The sequence below is a fragment of the Passer domesticus genome, chromosome 7, assembly GCF_036417665.1.
Source record: "Passer domesticus isolate bPasDom1 chromosome 7, bPasDom1.hap1, whole genome shotgun sequence".
NCBI lineage: Eukaryota > Metazoa > Chordata > Aves > Passeriformes > Passeridae > Passer > Passer domesticus.
This window is the reverse complement of record NC_087480.1, coordinates 59251270-59268662: the sequence shown is the minus strand read 5'-3', so window position 1 is coordinate 59268662 and position 17393 is coordinate 59251270. Positions and strand designations below refer to the sequence as shown.

General features: G+C 40.7%; 1 protein-coding gene across 11 annotated transcripts in view; it reads right to left on the bottom strand.

Moving 5' to 3' along the window:
* FGGY (FGGY carbohydrate kinase domain containing) overlaps positions 1-17393 on the bottom strand; it is a 135435-nt gene that overhangs the window by 87586 nt on the left and 30456 nt on the right. The gene's annotated exons all lie outside the window — the stretch shown is intronic.

Below are 17393 nucleotides of genomic sequence, written 5' to 3'. Positions count from 1 at the left end.
TGTCTTGAGGACCGTAAAAGGACCTTGTGTTTAAGATTCTTCTCTGCTGAAACAACTCCTGGTCTGGCCACTTCACTGCATAAATCAGTCAAATAACAGGCTGTGCATGTGCCTGGGGGAGAGCAGGGCAGGAGCACAGCAGCTCTGGAGCTCAGAGCACTGCTCCTCCAGCCTGAATGGCTGCTCTGCACACAGCCTGTCCTTAGGAAAACTCTGTGTTCCTTCTCTCACAGCTGAACTGCAGTTCCCAGGAGATCTGGATGATGGGGACAGATGCACAAGTCTGATTTCTGAGAAGCTGATGTTAAACTCTGCTGAGCCAGGACGGCACCAAAGGGCACAGGCAGGAGCAGAAGGACACAGAGGACAAGAACACTCAGAGCAAAGTCCGTGCTAACACACAAACACACACAATGGTTTTTATCAATATCCCTGACCTTATTCCTCCCCAAAGTATGAACAATATTGCTGATGATTTAGTATCACATGGGCTGTTTTCTGTCTGAACACTAAGAATCATCTCCAACAACCAATATTAAACTGTGCTTGAAAAGTCAGTCAACTAAAAGGTATTAAAGATGCTAAATACCACTGAAAACTGCAGCTCTGTGCAGTCCTGGGAATACCACGGTACCAGCAAGTGCAAGACAGCTCAGATGCATCTTGGGGAAGCACATCATAACTGTTCTCAAAGAGAAACCCTGCTCAGAGGTGGATTTTCTTTGATGTTTTACAAGACAGCTTATTTGTGACTCATGTTTAGCCAAGGTGAGCTTACACAGACATATTCTCTTTATTAGGATGGTACAATTTGAACGTGTATCTTCAAAGCAAACTCAGTTTTACTGAAGTATTTGACTTTTTCTTGCAGTTTTGCCTAAGTAAAAACCAAATAAAATTTCTCTCTTCAAAATTATTTTTTGGAGTAAAAGGAAATCTTCCCTTTCATCCAAGAATATTACGCAGGGACTGAAATATGAATCACAGAATGGGTTGGGCTGGAAGGGACCTTAAAACTCATCTTGTTCCAACCCCCTGCCATGGGCAGGGACACCTTGCACTATCTTAGGTTGCTCCAAGCCCTATGCAACCTGGCCTTGAGCAGAAAAAGAAAATTTATTTTTATTTCCTATCTGCAAATCAAAGTTAGAGTTTATAGCCACTGATACTGCAGACAGAGAAAAGCCAAAGAAAAGCAGCAAGAGTCTTTCCACACAGCTGGAAAACTATCTGGGATATGTATTTCATGTTTTGGGGGGTTACAACAAGAAGCAACATCCTCTTATGTGACACTGAGCAGAAGATGGGATGGTTAGATGGACTCTCTAAACTCCCACTTTCTCCTCTGGGACAGAAATGTGTCTTTTAAATGCCTTATATTTCCTTCCATCCTGTTGTACTGGAGTTTTTACAACCAGAACACAAGTGATGGTCATTCACATCCCACTGGTTGTAAAGGTGTGTTGGTTGCTCTTTGCTGCAAGAGAACAATTAACAGGACACTTGTAATTCCCATTTGCAGGGAAAAAGACATTAGTTAACTATTTATATCCCTATAAATAAATGCAGTCAAAAAATGCAGAGATTATTTCAGGACTACTCATAAAACATTTCTGATACCCCCATCCCCCTTTTTTTTCTTCTTAATAGTTTAAGAATAGACCACACAATCTCAACTCAGTGTCTGGTTTGAAAACAGAAAAAGCACATGACCTGTAACTACAGCAATGGCAATGTTGATATAAGGAATTCCAATTTCCAAGGATTTAAAAGCCAGACACAAAAATCTAATTAAGACCTTTGACAAAAACTGGGTGAATAAATAAATTCTAGGCTGAAGAAAATACTGGGAAAAAATAAACATTTTCCCCAAATTGGTTCAAACCTCTCATTAAAAGGAAAAATAAAGACAGGGTATTTGAAATAAAAAGCACTTCATCAGTTCAGGAAAAATTTAGACATAAAGAGCGAAAAAACAATGCATCAAGTTTTCCCAAATATGGGAAATACCAAATCACAACAAATTATCATCAAAACCAAATATGTCTTTTTCTAATTAGATTGAAGCTCTGAACTAATGCCACACCCTGAGAAAGACTCCAAAGAACATGTTTTAAGCAGGGGCCTGCTGTCCCACACAGCTCCCTCTGTGGAACACCACAGCACACACACAGGCCCATGGAATCGCTGGGGATGGGGAGCCATCCCCCCTGCCAATCCACAGAATTCCAGCAGATCCCAGCTCTCTGGCAGGATATGGCTGCACTGAACACATCCTGGAGATTCATAAATGCAAAGTGCTCACAGAACAAGGATAAACAGAGCAGTTCTGGTTGGATTTTTAGCACAGTGTGGAAAATGAAGTGGGAAAGACAACTCTTCCCAAACTAACTGGCTGGCACATCCTTAAGTGGAAGGTTCTGGTATGAAAACCAATCTCAGATCTGAGCTAAAACACTATTACATTATGTTAGCAGGTTTTTATTTTCATGGCCACAGCAAGAAACTCAAAATGCTTGTTTTAAACACAGTCTGAGCATTTACACTTCTCTGGAATTCAATCTCTTTCTTCCACTCTTGCTGCCTCTCAAAAAGTAGGTGTTTAATGGAACAATATGGCTTCATACAAATCCCTAATATCAAAGACAAAGTGTCATACTGCAGAAAGGCATTCTGCTCTCTCAGATAACAGTTCAAAGGAAAGGATTTCTTTGTGATGGCCATGATGGATTAACACCACCACATCCTTCAAAGGCACCTGGATGGGCTGAACACAAAGTCCTGCCCCTCACCTGATGAGATGCTCAGTCTGTATGTCCCAGAGAGCTTGATGCACATACACAGAGAACACCTCATTCATGGCTTGTCACTGCTGAAGCCAATGGTATACATGTATATTATATATATATAACATTTATTTATATTTTTACATATACATATTAACCTTATAGGAAATCACTCAGAAATTCTCCTTCAGAGCATCACCCTGAAAAGGGGATAGCATCACTCCTAACATGGGAAAACTCTGCCCAGAAAGACACTGTGGGAAAGAACCACCTGAGGAGCCAAATCAGTGCACCTACAAATAAAGCCTCAACTATGAGAAAATTTTATATTTCACAGAACTCCTAAGTTTGATGAGATGAAGGGCAGACATTAAACAGAAACAGAACTGATACGTACCATGGTATATTCAATTTTTCCTATTTGGCATCATCGCCTCAATTATTTGGTCATAAACACCAGACTTGTGCTGGCTGAAGCTGGATGAACCAGATGGGTTGAAGCAAAAGCTCCTCTTAGTTTACTCCCAGGATCAGCTGAGTTAAAAGGGGCAGAGAAGAGGCAATCCCAGAGGGAGCAGCCCTCTCCTGACTGCCTGATCCACCACAGGATTTGAGGAGCCATACATGGAACCCCTCAGTAGCACAAGCCATATGTAGCCAGTCTGAAATACCATCAGTTTTGGAGACACTTTTCCTCAAGCATATTCTCAGCACAATGAAATGAAGGACTTCCTTTCTCTGTTCAGAACAAAAAGTTTTGCTTAGAATATTCCTACTGAAAAAAAAAAAAAAAACCCCGTTGTGCATGGAAAATTTTTATTTTATTTAAACCAGATTTTCAACAGGAAAATGATTATGTTTAGAGTTTCCTAGGAGTTTCTTGCTGAGGACTGACTGTGGATGTGCTGAAGTCCTGCATAACCAGAATCTCAGCAGTCTTAAAAACACAGAGAGGCTGTGAACACACACTTGTAATTCCCAAAATGTTGTGATCACTCAGGTGATCAAAATTTGTTTCTGTCTGACTCTTGCCACATTATCTGCCCATTCTGAGTATTTTCTTTCACTCTGTTGTATTTCATGGAGAGAAGGAAATCGGATACATTCATTGAAAACGGGAATTACTGCATGCTCTAAGTTATCAGCATAAAAATGTATCTAAAAGATAAAAGTCACAAAAAACTTCTCCACAACTACTTAGGAGTCACCAGAGCTTCAGACTTTGGTCCTTTCTTTGTTGACACATATTCCACACTCCAAAAGGGATAAAGCCAGCACAGATAGGATTCCCAAATCTGCAGAGATCCTGCCCTGCCTGGGACAGCACCTGCTATGAAAATAATCCTGGGGGCTACTCCTTAACTGCAGTTGTCTTGTGGAAGTCATCCCTATTTTAAGTATAGGTTGATAGGTAAGTCCTATCAACTAAAAGTTACTAAAAAACCTCTTTTTTTTTCCTGAAAAGTGAGCCCATAAGGCATTTCTACATGACCTTCCATTCCACAGGGCTGGTACAAGATTAGTTAGCTTGGAAAACGAGTCAGCTTGAAAGGCAGAGAACCCCTGGCTGGGGCATCCTGAGGTGAATGGAAGCTTTGTTGTCAATTCCAAAGCAAAAGGATCTGCTCCATTCATCCCAAGTGCTCAGAAATTAACCGAAACTCATGAACTTTATTAATTTTGTAGGCATCATTAACAGCGCAGCAGTTCAATCACTGGATCACTGAACTAAAGCCAGCTGCACCTGCTGAGGGCTGTGCCAAAGCTAAATCCTACAGAAGCAAGGATAGGGTACAGCTAGATCCCAAAAGGAACAGCATGCAGTAGGATAAAGTAACTCTCTGTGGTCTGTTGGGCAGATTTATTTAAAGCTACAAAGAATCAAAAGCTAAGAAAGTTTTATGACGTTGTGAACGCAAGAAGGAGACCTGAAACAATGGAGTGTGACTGTCACAACAACAAATTATTTTTCTTTTGTTCTACAAAGTTTAAATTCAAAACAGATTTTGAATTCAAACTGTAAACCAGGGAGTAGATTCTGCTCAAATGAACATCTCCACATATTGACATCTGGGCCAGGCTGCCAATGTCCTCCCAAATTATGCACCCCACAGTCTCAAGGCTTTTCACAAAAGCAAGCAATTTACAGCTCTAACACAGTCACAGATCTGACTGTGGTTTGTGCAAAAATGTTCCAGGCAAAAAAATTTAATACCCAGCACACATACTCCCAGCATCCAAGAACAGAACTGGGCACTGGTGCTGCAAGAGCCTAAAATACAGTGGAGGTTATCACAGAGCAATAGGAAACCTGTAATTTTTCTCTGCTCTCTTATAGTGATGCCATATCCATTAATCCACAGCCTTTGAAACAGAACTAGACTGGATCCACATCCACCACTGACATTTAGGAAAAATGTCTCTGCCTGCTTGCTGTATTTGGCTGCTTGAGGGAAACAGGGAAAATTTGTCCTAAAGGAATACTTCTCAAGAAAGAGGAGAAGAAAAGTGACATCTGAACAGGGAGTCTTGAAATGTATGAAGGGTACGAGATGCTGCCCCTGTTGAGCATTTGCTAAAAGGAGTCAGGGCAGGGGTCTGAGCTCAGGCTGGTGTGGAGGAGCTGCCCCTGCTGTCCCTCAGCCCATCTCTGGGCCAGGTGGGCTGCAAAGCTCAGGGTGACAGAGCCTGGGGCTGCCCTGACTGCACTCCCCTCCTTTCACCTCTTCAACAGCCCTTTAATTGCAGGTACACACAGCAAAACCTGTCAGGGGCTGCTCCAGCCACCCAGCCATGCAAACCCCAAGTCCCTAACATTTACAACACATTACTTTTTATGATTATTGCCTTTGACCCAAAGACTATGAAATTCCTGCCTGCCCAAACCCATTGTCTTAGCAAGCTGTGCAATTTGACTCTTGCCTGAAAAGGGTTTTCATCTTCCAACAAAACATTAAACAGGCCAAACAAAGCAGACAGGTGGGGAAGCCTGTTTGGGACAAGTAGCAGACACATTCCCAGTTGTACTCAGGCCTGGACTTTCAGTCTTTGCATGTCTTAAACCTATTCAATAAAGGTAGCAAGGAAATTACTGTAATCAGAGTTAGCAATTCTACCAGCTTCAGTCTTCCTATGCTCTGGGTAACACTCCTATTTATCATAAATAATTAAAAGTAGTCTGGCTGCCATTTAGATTTTTTGAAGGAAGTTAAATACCACAGCAAAAGCAAAGCTTTCTCCCTACTTTGAAATCTTCACTAAAGCTGCGGAGAAAAAAAATATTAATACAAATAAGAGTGATCCAATATCATGATGAAAAGCCAATATTTGTTCACACTAGGGCTAGTAGCAATTTTGTCATATTTCATAGTTGAAATAGGATTAAACTCCAGACCTCAAACCTTAAAAGTTAATGTTCAAAAAATTACTTGGATGTTTTCTTTTTCCTCAGGAAAAACTGAGTGTCAGAAAATAGCTCTTCAGTTTCCAACTAAAAGGATTTATTAGTAAAGATTTCTCTTTCCAGCAAGTGTGCAAGTTTGGTGGAAGACAGCAATCCACAAAGCCACCAAAAAGAAAGTGAACAGCTCAGGACCTACAACCTGCATACTTGAAGGTAATGCAGATACTGATATTTGCCTATATAATACCTTTCCAAACCCTTACAGTTTTTTTGGGTTTTTTGTTGCTGCAAAAAAATTATGTTGAAGTACTACATATGGTGTGAAGATTTCACAGCTTTTCCTTCAAAGCTGTGGTTCAAACATTGGTTTAAAGATATACTATTCCCCCCGTTTTTTCCTGAACACTGCTGACTCAGGAAACTCACAGGGTTCTACCAGACTCCTTCCCAGCCAACAAGACTAAATTTGGGGTTAAAAATCTCTGAACTTGTATTCAGCAGCTCTGTTGGCCTCACATCTGGAAAGTCAGAATTCTCACTGGACTGGTGGCACAGCTTTTATTTAAAAATATAAACCAGGTCTCCCTTTCCCTGCTATAAATCTCACTGCCAAAGCAGAGCCCATGAAAGAGCAACACTCTCTTTTAGGTGAGAGAGAGGCCCTTAGGGAATGGCAGCTACATCAGAGCCCTTGGGGGACTGGGATCCATCAACACTCTCACCAGCAGGCGTAGGCATTACACCAGGACTTCCAAACTCATCCAGACTGGGGGCTTAGGGCTTTTGCTGGGATACAGGGTGTAGGAGTCGTGATTCTCCTGAGCTCACATCACCCTGTGTGTGTGTGTGTGTGTGGAGGGCACTCAGCTCTCAGCAACAAGCACTGAACAGGAAACAAAGTCTTTCAATCAGCAAATCGAAAAGTTAAAGCTATTTTTGTAAAGGGGAAGAAGTATTAATTAACTCAAACCTTGCTCGAATATTTGGTGCTCATGTTGTAACACTTAAGAGGTTTTTGGCTGACTTTTCAAATCACAGGATTTTCTAAGCAAGTCTGCTGCTTACTTAAAGGGACAGTTTTTATTGTATGAAAAACACAATTCACATTTGCAATTTTCTACGCCCACATCTATAATTAATCTCCTCTGAATACAGCCACTCCCTGACGAGATTCCATGTTATATTTAAACTCTGGGTGCCACTTTGAAAGGAAAAAAAGAAGAACAATAGGATCATTTTCAAAGCCTACATAGCAGCACAAGGTTTCAAAGCAATGAAGTGCTTTAAACTCTGGCATCAACCTTCTGACCACCCAACCAGGGCGAAGACTGACTTCCAATTACCACCACAATAAGCACAAAAGTCTCTTGAGAAATGCAGAGTGTAGATGTTTCCAGTGTTCCAAAGGAGGTATGGTATATTATATAGATAAATCTCAAATTTACTGAGAGGTTGTTGGGAAAGCCCCTTTCATGACGTTCAGACTCTAAGGATTAATCCACTTAAAGAAAATTCTGTGTTGGACGAGGTACGTTAAAATTTGAAATTTGCCCATCATGTTAGAAATGTGGAAATGTGCATTTGATATGTAACTACTGTAGGAAACTGGCTTGTTTTATTTTTCCATAAATACTCACACACACACACACGTGTTTGTAATGTGTACACATGAAGATATTTACTTTGGATTGGGAGAATGTGCCTGTTTGTGTTCTGTGTGATCTATTTAAACCTGTCCTTTAAAAATACAAAAAAATGTATCAAACACTGCAAATGTCAAAAAAGCCATCCAACAGAAGGTGAATCACACTGACCACAAAGAGATGATGTGTAACAGAGCCCAATTCTTTCTAGAAGTGTGTTTCAGTTTAGAAACAAGCTATCAAAAGATGAGAAGACTGAAGAGTCTTGAATTCAGTTTTCCTAGAAGTTATGTCACCAAACCTGTAGGGAACCACCCATCTGCAGTGCAGCTTATCAAGTCAGATTACTCCCTTGTGTGCATCTAACAACTTCAGTGGATGTACTTAGCTAAACACTTTGAGTTGGATCAGAAAGTACAAAATAAGACTGTTTTATCCACCCACATACGCCTCACCATGTCATGAGGCAAGGGCAAGCCAACAGTCAGCAGATTGCTGAGTTGTTTTATTAATTTCATTCTGTATTATGTTACAGACACCCAACCAAGATTCAAGCCCATTGTCTTCGGCATTGTTGGAGAACTCATAATGAGACACAGTCCTAGACAAAAAAATGTATTGTCTAGACAAATCAGACATAGCATGTGGGGCTGGAAATCTTAGTCCATTCCCTTAAAAGATGGCAAACAGAGGCAAAGAAAATTCAGAGATTTGGCCAAGGGCCAAAGAGAAAACTTTAATCAAACCCCTGAACTCCAGAGGCTCAGTCTAGAGACTGAGATCCAGGCAGAAAGACACCATTCAGACATTGATGCTGAACATGTTTAAAATAACCTTTCTATGGACAACTGTAGTTTAAATCTTTAAATATGAGAGAAACAAAAAATTGTGCACATATATAAAATTAAATCACTGTTTTAAGTAACACTTGTTTAAATTTTGTAAGCTTAACAAGCAGAGGACAGGTTATAAAGAAAACATCATGCAAAAATGGCAAGGGAAATGAAAAGCAAAACTGGAAGTAGAGCCCACGTCTCCAGCCACTGCAGTCCAGCAGCCCTGGGACATTCCTCCTGCCTTCTGCAACATCAGCAATGTTTCAGTTCCATTTAATCACAAGAATATATTCTTTCAAGCTCAGTATTTCAACCAAACCACTCTGCAATAGGAAGCCAAATATTTATTTCAATTAAGAGCTTGTATTTAAAAAACACATTTTCTCCTGTTACCTTCTGGCAGTTAAAAATATGACACAATTAAAACTGGAAGTATTGGTACACAGAGCCAGTGAACAGCTTCCTCTGGAAGTCTGAGCTGGAGCAAATTTACCACAGCTCAAGACTTCACCAAACACTCAAGGAAGCTGGTAAAGAGATTAAGCAAATGCTACAAGTCACTGAGAAAAAGGAAGTTGGGTCTGAGCTCCCTCCCCACCGTGTGGCTTTGGACAGAGTGAGATTCTTCCTGTCAGCAACATCAGCTTCTCCCAGCACAACAACAGCAGCACATCCAGATGTGCATCACCCAGCACATCTGCCAGCACCAGGCACTGCCCCAGCCATGGACACACGGCCACTTCATTGTTCCAGATGTCCCTATCCCAAGGGAATAACATGGGCAGGCTGCAGGAAGACCACAGTTACTGCTCCATGGCCCTGTGTGGCTCCTCTGGGTGAACAGGACACACAGGACATGCACACCCACCAGCCATGCCTAGGGAGCAGGAGGATTTAGGAGTCCTTGATTCTTCCAGCAGTTTGGGAAGTGTGGCAGATGCTGAGGGCGCTGCCTGGCCAGCACCACGTGCACCCTGACACCCCAGGAACACAAATCTCCACAGGATCAGGGCTACGCTTCATTATGTGGCTTCTGCTGTCTTCATACAATTGAGCAGAATTAGAGTGGTGTGAAAAAACCCCACCCTTACAGCCCTACCAGTGGTGTTTTGAAAGAGAAAATTGTTAGCCCGGAAATCTCTTCACACAAAGACATTTTACCAATTCATGAGTAAATAATGTATATATTCCTAACATCAAACTGCTGATAGTCTCATTTAGCACAGTACTTGCACACGTGTGTGAGTATCAAGTCCTGAGTGCTGTCAGTGGGGTTAATGGGAGTTTTTACCAGCTTAGTCAGACTGTGCTGAACTGGAGCCTCGGCTGTCATGCACTTGTGGCTAGACAAAGCCTAAGTGAAACCAGAACAGAAGCAGGGAAATTGCCAAGAGTACTGCAATAAAAGAAAGTCTTAATAACTGCATTCTGATGGAGGCCGTTCCCATTTCACATGCTAAACCTGAATATTGAGCCCTCCTTTATTCAGGGAAATCACCTTCAAGTCTTACTCAAGTCTGGATGACAGGATACAGCTGCCAGGGACACCTGAATCAAAGATACACATTAGATATTCCTACTCAGGGAGTGAGCTGTGTTGTTACCTCCCACCACAAAAATCAGTTCAGTCCGTGTAAACTCTTAAAATCATAAAGTCATTCCTAAATACTAGATATATGTGGTCAAAATTTAGTCATTAGTATCAATTTTTGAAAACAGGTTTTGTTAGATTTTAAGGTAAGTGATTTAAATCAAAGGAAATGCAATATGGCTGATTTTACATACATCATACTTGTACTGTATACTTGTATTTTAATATTTTAAATGACAGCAGCAGTGCATCTATTTCTAGAGGATCTTTAATTAATAATTATGGTATGCATGTACAGCCCTTTGTAATTGTATTCATGTAAAAAAGAGGACAGGTTTCTGAGCAAATCTCAAAAAGCAAAGACACCAACAGTATTATTTGGACAGCTGTGGGATTTCATAAACCAAACAAAGAAAACTCCACCAAGGAGTTCTGAACCAGGTAATAGAAGTGAGTAAAATAACACATAAATTTCCATAAAGTAAGAATGAAAAAACATTTCAGCTTATTTACATCAGCAGGGACATAAATGGAGATCAATTTAGAAAATAAGGAAGGCTACGGAGTAGATAAACCAGGTGTCATTATTCCTCTGAAGGCAGAAACAGAGACATTCAAAGAAAGCAAGTAATCATTCTGCAATTGAAAGAGGATATTGCTGGGACCAGGAGAAAATAAAAGAAAAACATAAAGGAGGCTACATTACATGGATACCTAGACTGCTTCCAGTCACAATAATAGAGAGAAATAACATAAGGGAATACAAATGTTCATTAACTGAGTGTGATTTCAAAGCACTGGCCCCAGAAGGATGCTAACGTGTTGTCAAGTTCTAGGATTCCTCTCTCCTCTCCTTTCCCCTGAAAGCATCTCTGCTGCCACTGCCAAAGAGAAGGGACTGCACTAAATAAACTCCACTCTGACTTTTTCTAACAACTAACCAGATCAACGAATGGGCCCTTGGGAGAGTGGCTGAAAGAAAGAAGTTGCTTCTCTAATTTCAGATGCTTTAACCGCCTTTACACAAGGAAGGTGGACACGATTGGTTTTGCCATTCATTTAAAACCTAAAAACAACTTCACCTGGGAATGCACATCCCCAGCTCTCTCAGAGCCAGAACTCAGCCTTCCAGGTACTGCCTGAGCTTGTCTCACATCCAGCACCAGGAAAGGTGAGGCTGAACAGCAGGGTGGAGTTTACCACTACTCTAATGAACCCTTTCATGCAGCCCAAACAAGACTAAAATATTTGTCTTTCCTTTTCTTGGAACTTGAATTACACTGCAATACTTGCAGAAAATACACTCACAAATGCTGCAAGCACAGAGAAGCATGAACTAAAAATCAATTCAAAATCCTAGTGTTAGATGCCTAAAAAAAGGACTGTTTTATTCCCTCTTTAATGGTTTATATGTTTCTAATGAAAAAAACACAAAAATAATTTCCACATCTGTGTATTTTACCAAATTAAATGATGGAATTAAAAAGATCACTGTTCATAGAGAGACTGTACATTTTTATTCAAAAGAAATTAAGAATGAAATTTCTAAAGGCAGTTTTGTCAACTATTTATTTATGAGCTTGGTCCTAAAGAGATGTGGGTGTGAGTAACTTGACCTGAACAAAAAGTGTCTCTGACGTCAGCTGGGGCATTTCTGTAAGTCACGTGTCTGCAGAAGGAACTGCAGGATTGTGCTTGACTTATCCCATATGGATTTTCCTTGCTACCTCCACAATTAGGTCAGCAATATCAGGCTGCACATTCTGCCATTTTCATTGCTGAAAAGAGGATTGCACCCTTAGAAAAAAAAGCACGAAGAAAATCAACTCCCTGGTGTCCTAAATTGGCTCTAGAGGTGAAAGGCCAACTTTCACTGCTGCAAGACCCAGAGAGAAATCCCAAGGTCTGAATTTGACTGAGTTCTCCTGCCCTGACTTGCCACAGATGGTATGGGAATGATGAGGAGGAGCAGCACAAGACTTGCTGGCCTGCAGGAATCAGAGATTGGCAACTCTGGACTGCAGCACTGAAAACCAGAAATAAATAAATAAGCAAATCTGCATACAGATCAAAAAATAACAAGTCCCTAAAAGCCAGCAGTTACTTAAGGAGAATTTTCTAGATATTAAACCCATTGTACTTGAACAGTCTGAAGATGCTTTTGGCATATGACAAATACTGCCAGCAAGACACCAGATGAAAACTCCTGTGGCTGAACTGACCTTGATTTTTCCAAATACTGTTTCTTCACAATCAATGCCAATTAATCAATAACCTGCGACATTTTCAAATCATTCTATGTGTCACACTAAAAGGACAAATGAATCTTCTGGGCCATAGGTGGCCATAAGGGTCAGAGAAGGAAAGTGAGCAGTGCAAGAACAGTTCCCCAAACATTGCTAGAGCCAACAGCCTGCTCATACCAACATGCTTGGACAGCAAATAAAGGACCCAGACCAGCAGAGCACTTAAGCACAGGCTTTAACTTTAAGCACGTGCCTAAGTGCTTTGCTGGAAAAAGGCCCAAAGAAAAGAATGAGCACAGTTAACTGAAAAGCCCTTCAGAACTGGCCTGACTGCTTTGTTTGTCCATTCCAGTTGCTAGTAAACACACGTTTGGGTTTAACCATCTCACAAGAACAGTGACCTGGTACAGCCAATCTCTGCACTCAGGGAAGCTCCAGGAACTGGAAAGGCAATACAAGACACACTTGGGATTTAGGCTACTTAAAAGGCACAAGTAGGAGTAGCATCTCCACGTCTCTCATGCAGGAAAATCCACATGAGAGCCCAAACCATTAAATAAGTTTTTACCACACAAGCCTGCCTTGCTCTGACTCTTCCACCTGCTTCACAGAACATATTTTGGAGACCTCATAAAGAGGACACAAAACGCTGCCACAGCTCTTCTTCCTGTCTTCAGCTTGTGAAGGAAACCCAAACTTGTTTGGGTTTGAGCAGATAATTTCTGACTCTGGGCCTTGGCAATGTGGCAGTCTTTTTTACTACCTCCACCTTGGTCCATTAATAACATTTTTATATGTATCAAATTTACCCCCAAAACCAAAATCAAAACAAAGTTCCCTAGAATATCTTAAGCAATGTGCTTAAGTTAAAAAAAGAACTGGAGTCCAAAAATGGAAAGATGGTTATGGAGGTAGGTGAAGTTTGAATTAAACAATAATAAAAAGCCCTAAGAACACATCATATATTCATAGTTCTTGAATCATTAAGGCTCTGCATGACAGCTCTCACAAGCACCAGTATGGCAAATTCACTGACTTTTAAGCAGGAGTGAAAGTGGCTAAGCCCTAGGACAAATAATTTGAAAATCTCAGCACAAGTCTGATCTCAGAGAGTTTAAAGGAATGCAGACTGCCCAAAAACACAGCAGCTGTTTGTTTTTTCTGCCACCTTTCCAAGGTTCATGTCTGGAGTGAGGATAAACAGTTCTGAAAAAAAGTTATGTGGAGTTCAGACTTTAAGAAAATAAAACATCAGACTAGTATTTCTTGCAGAAAGAATAAAAAAACCCCAAACTTTAAATTATTCAGCCCTGAAAATTTTCAGGTAGAGCTCTCAGGAGCAGAGGTAGATGGCTTGAGGCTTCAATACATTAAAATGCATTCTCTAAACAAGTCTGCATTTTCAAAACCTTGGCCTGATGTGGTTTTCTTGAGCAATATTCCTCCAAGCAGAGTTTCACATTTAATGAGGTAAAACTGTAGTCCCTACTTTATGCATACACACACAAATAGAGGCCCTTTCAGATAAACCAGCCAGCAAATGAGATAGTGGATGAAGCCTTCATCAGCCTGAAGTGATTTCCATCAGCACAGCAGGTATCACAGTCACAAGGTTAATTTCTGAATGATTATAATTAATCATTCTTTATATTCTACCTCCTCTGTTTGTGCCAAAGCAAATGAGCACCCACTTTAATTAATTAACACATCTCCTGATAGACTCGACAATCAGAAATCTCTTAACATTTTAGTAGGTATGAGCTTCCTTTGATCCACATTTAAAGAGGCAGCCTGAAAAAAAAAGAGGTATCAGGAAATGTTCTGGGTAGATTACCAGTGGAGCTAACTGGTGTGAATAAGGATTGTCTGTGTTCCAGGCAGGTCAGAAATAGCAGGAAATAGCAGGCACCATGTTGAGATTCAACATCTGTTTATGAACTGTCCTTATACACAAATGAAGAGCTGCTACAGGACAAAATATACAAACCCAGAAAATCTTAAACAAACTGGAACCCCTCTGGAGAGTCCCCCTGTTAGATTTACACCTGGTGCTACAGCACGAGGAGTGGTGAGCACTAAAGAACTTCACCTTGTCTTTGTCATACACATTCAAATTATATACATATATATATATATTTATATAGATATATATATTTCTATCTATCTCATGGCCCAAGATGGCACATGAAAGATGCCATCTGTGAAGGAGACTAAATCCAGACTGCACATGTGCCCACAGAGCTTCAGAGTGGAACTGAGGGCAAGAATGGCACGGGATGGGATGGACATGAAGAACAGGTGCCAGCAGGGTATCGTGCTCTTACACATTCCCTGTTTTCCCTTCTTTGTAGGGAGATGCAAGCACTCTGGGCCTTAACCTCCTGTACAGATGCTGTGCACAAGGAATTAGGGACAAAACCACACCAGTTTTTTTCCATAAAGACAGGAAGAACACTTAATTTCTTTCCTGAAAGTAGAGTTGTATCACGGTATTTCTTTTTATCCAAGGAGTTTGTTTGAGGTATTTTATATACAATGACAAACCAGCATCAGAAACCCCCAAACAGTTTCGTGGAGGGAGGCTCAGAAGATGGAAACGACAGAAAAATAGTTTTCTTTGTATTTTGTGGCATTTTCTCCCCATCTTATCAGTTTTAATTAAATATGAAAACACCTTATTGTGCAGATACAGCTTCATTCCTCTGAAGAACGAGCTCACCTTGCAAAATGAGACTGGGAGAAGAGGAGAGTGTCTAAATAGTTTCAAAACTCTTTCAAATTACAGAGTGAAAGTTGAGGTTATTTCCATTACCCTAACTCCATGTACTCTGTATGGATAAATGCAAGTGGGCTTTGAAAGTGGGGAGTGTTTTGGATTTCACAGGCATATCTCTCCGCACATCCTATTTTTCCCAATCACCTACAGCACGAAGGGATTTCCTACTTTCTTTCCCGCTTTGACAAAAAATCCTTGTGCATGTGCACTAGAGGCAATAGCTGGGTCACCTTCCATAAATTCTCTTCTACTCCAACACTGACACATGGATGCTGGGAGTGACTCTGGGACAGCCCCAGCCTGCCAGGGAACACAGGGACCTGTGCCTCCCAATCCCCTCTCCAGAGAGTCCCAGGATACATCCACACTGCAGAACAGCAGCAAGCTCAGAACACAGGCTGACAAGTCTGAGACAGAGCACTTGAAATTAAAAAAAGCAGACAAACACAGGTTTGACCTGAGATTCCCAGCTCCAGTTTAAAGCTGAGTGCCAGCAAGCTGAACCAGATATATAACTCAAATATTATCTGAAGTTACATCATAGTAAAATATAAAACATAGAACTTTCAGAATTTCCCCTTCACTTTGAAATTAAACCAACAACCATGCAGAAATCTGAAATTCCAACTCTCCTATCCACAGGAGAACGGAGTTTCCTATGCATGCAGTGTCCAACAACCAAGAAGCACAATTCCAGTCATCCCTGCTGGATCACACTGCAAGCATTATTGCTTCATCTGTTTCTCTGAAGTCAGTCAGAATCCTACCATCGACATTTAATTAAAGAAGGTAGTAAGAAAATAAACAACCTTTCTTGGAATGTCTTTGATTCCATAAGTACATATACATTTCATCCACTGAAGACTGAATTACAACCTTTCATCTAAAGAACAGCTTAATGGAATGGCACTGGAATAAAGAATGGGGGAAGGCAAAAACAAACCCTTGGTGATTTCATATAACACATTATATATTTATATAATATTGGGCTGGCTATCTGGCAGCATCAATTTGCAAGCTGCAGTAAAAGTGTTCATCACCTCAGTGCAAGCAAAAGGCTGAGCCAGGCACTTACACCGAATCAATAACCAGGTCCTACTGAGAGTTAAAGCAGCAGATGGTCCATCACAATGAAGAAATGACAGAACACATCCATAGAAGTGCCTGCTTTCTTCAGACACATTCTTGAAAGCACTGTATCATTGATCTAAGATTATTTTTACAGGCAGATGACAGGTCAAGCATAAAAGTGCTCTGTTTTAAAGGTTACGGAGTTGGCAAGCTTGGTATCACTGCCATGGACAAAGACTCATTTTCTTTTGAAGTCTCCCTTGTCAGGTTATTTACATTTCACAGTTAAAAGGCCCCTCTCTGGAGAACATGAATTCTAAAACAAATAAGAGAAAAAGTCCTAGGCAAGCTAATGCTACTTTAAAGAGATAATGTAAATCAACCCTGACACCATCAGTGTCATCCTAAAGCACGCAGAGAATTTCCAGTGAAAGTTACTAACATTAAGCAGACTGAGAGAGCCAGCCAAAGAAAATAAAGCAAACCTGTAGGTAAACTGCCCTCCAGGCCAAGACTGTTGTTACAGCCATGTATTACAGTGAGAGGCAGAGGAGGAACACTCCAGTGGTGAAAGGCATTTGTTTGGGAAGTCTGGAGGAAGAATTGGTCCAGATAAGTAATTTATAGTGTGATCTGTGAAAATGCCTATGGAATACGACACCTAATTCTCACTGCAAGTTAGACAGAAAAGCTGGATGCCCAGCTAAACACTTAAAGAATGTTGCCCTTCAAATTATACGGCTCTTTTCCCAGCTATAAAATAACAATGCCACTTTCTTGCTTAAGAGCACATTTAAGGGCTGAATTTATTAAGGTTCTTTCATATGCAAGGTATTACAGAGGAGTAAAGGTTTGGGGGTTTAAAAAAAAAAAAAAGAAGAAAAGACAAAAGAGGCCCTTATGGGATAATAAATTTCTGTGAGTTTTAATACTTCTAAGCAGTGTATGTACACATACAGTGCACAGACTTCATGCTACACAGCTTTTCTTCCCTTCTCTGGATGAGAACGCTCCTGGAATGTTATTGTTTTCAGGGGGGTG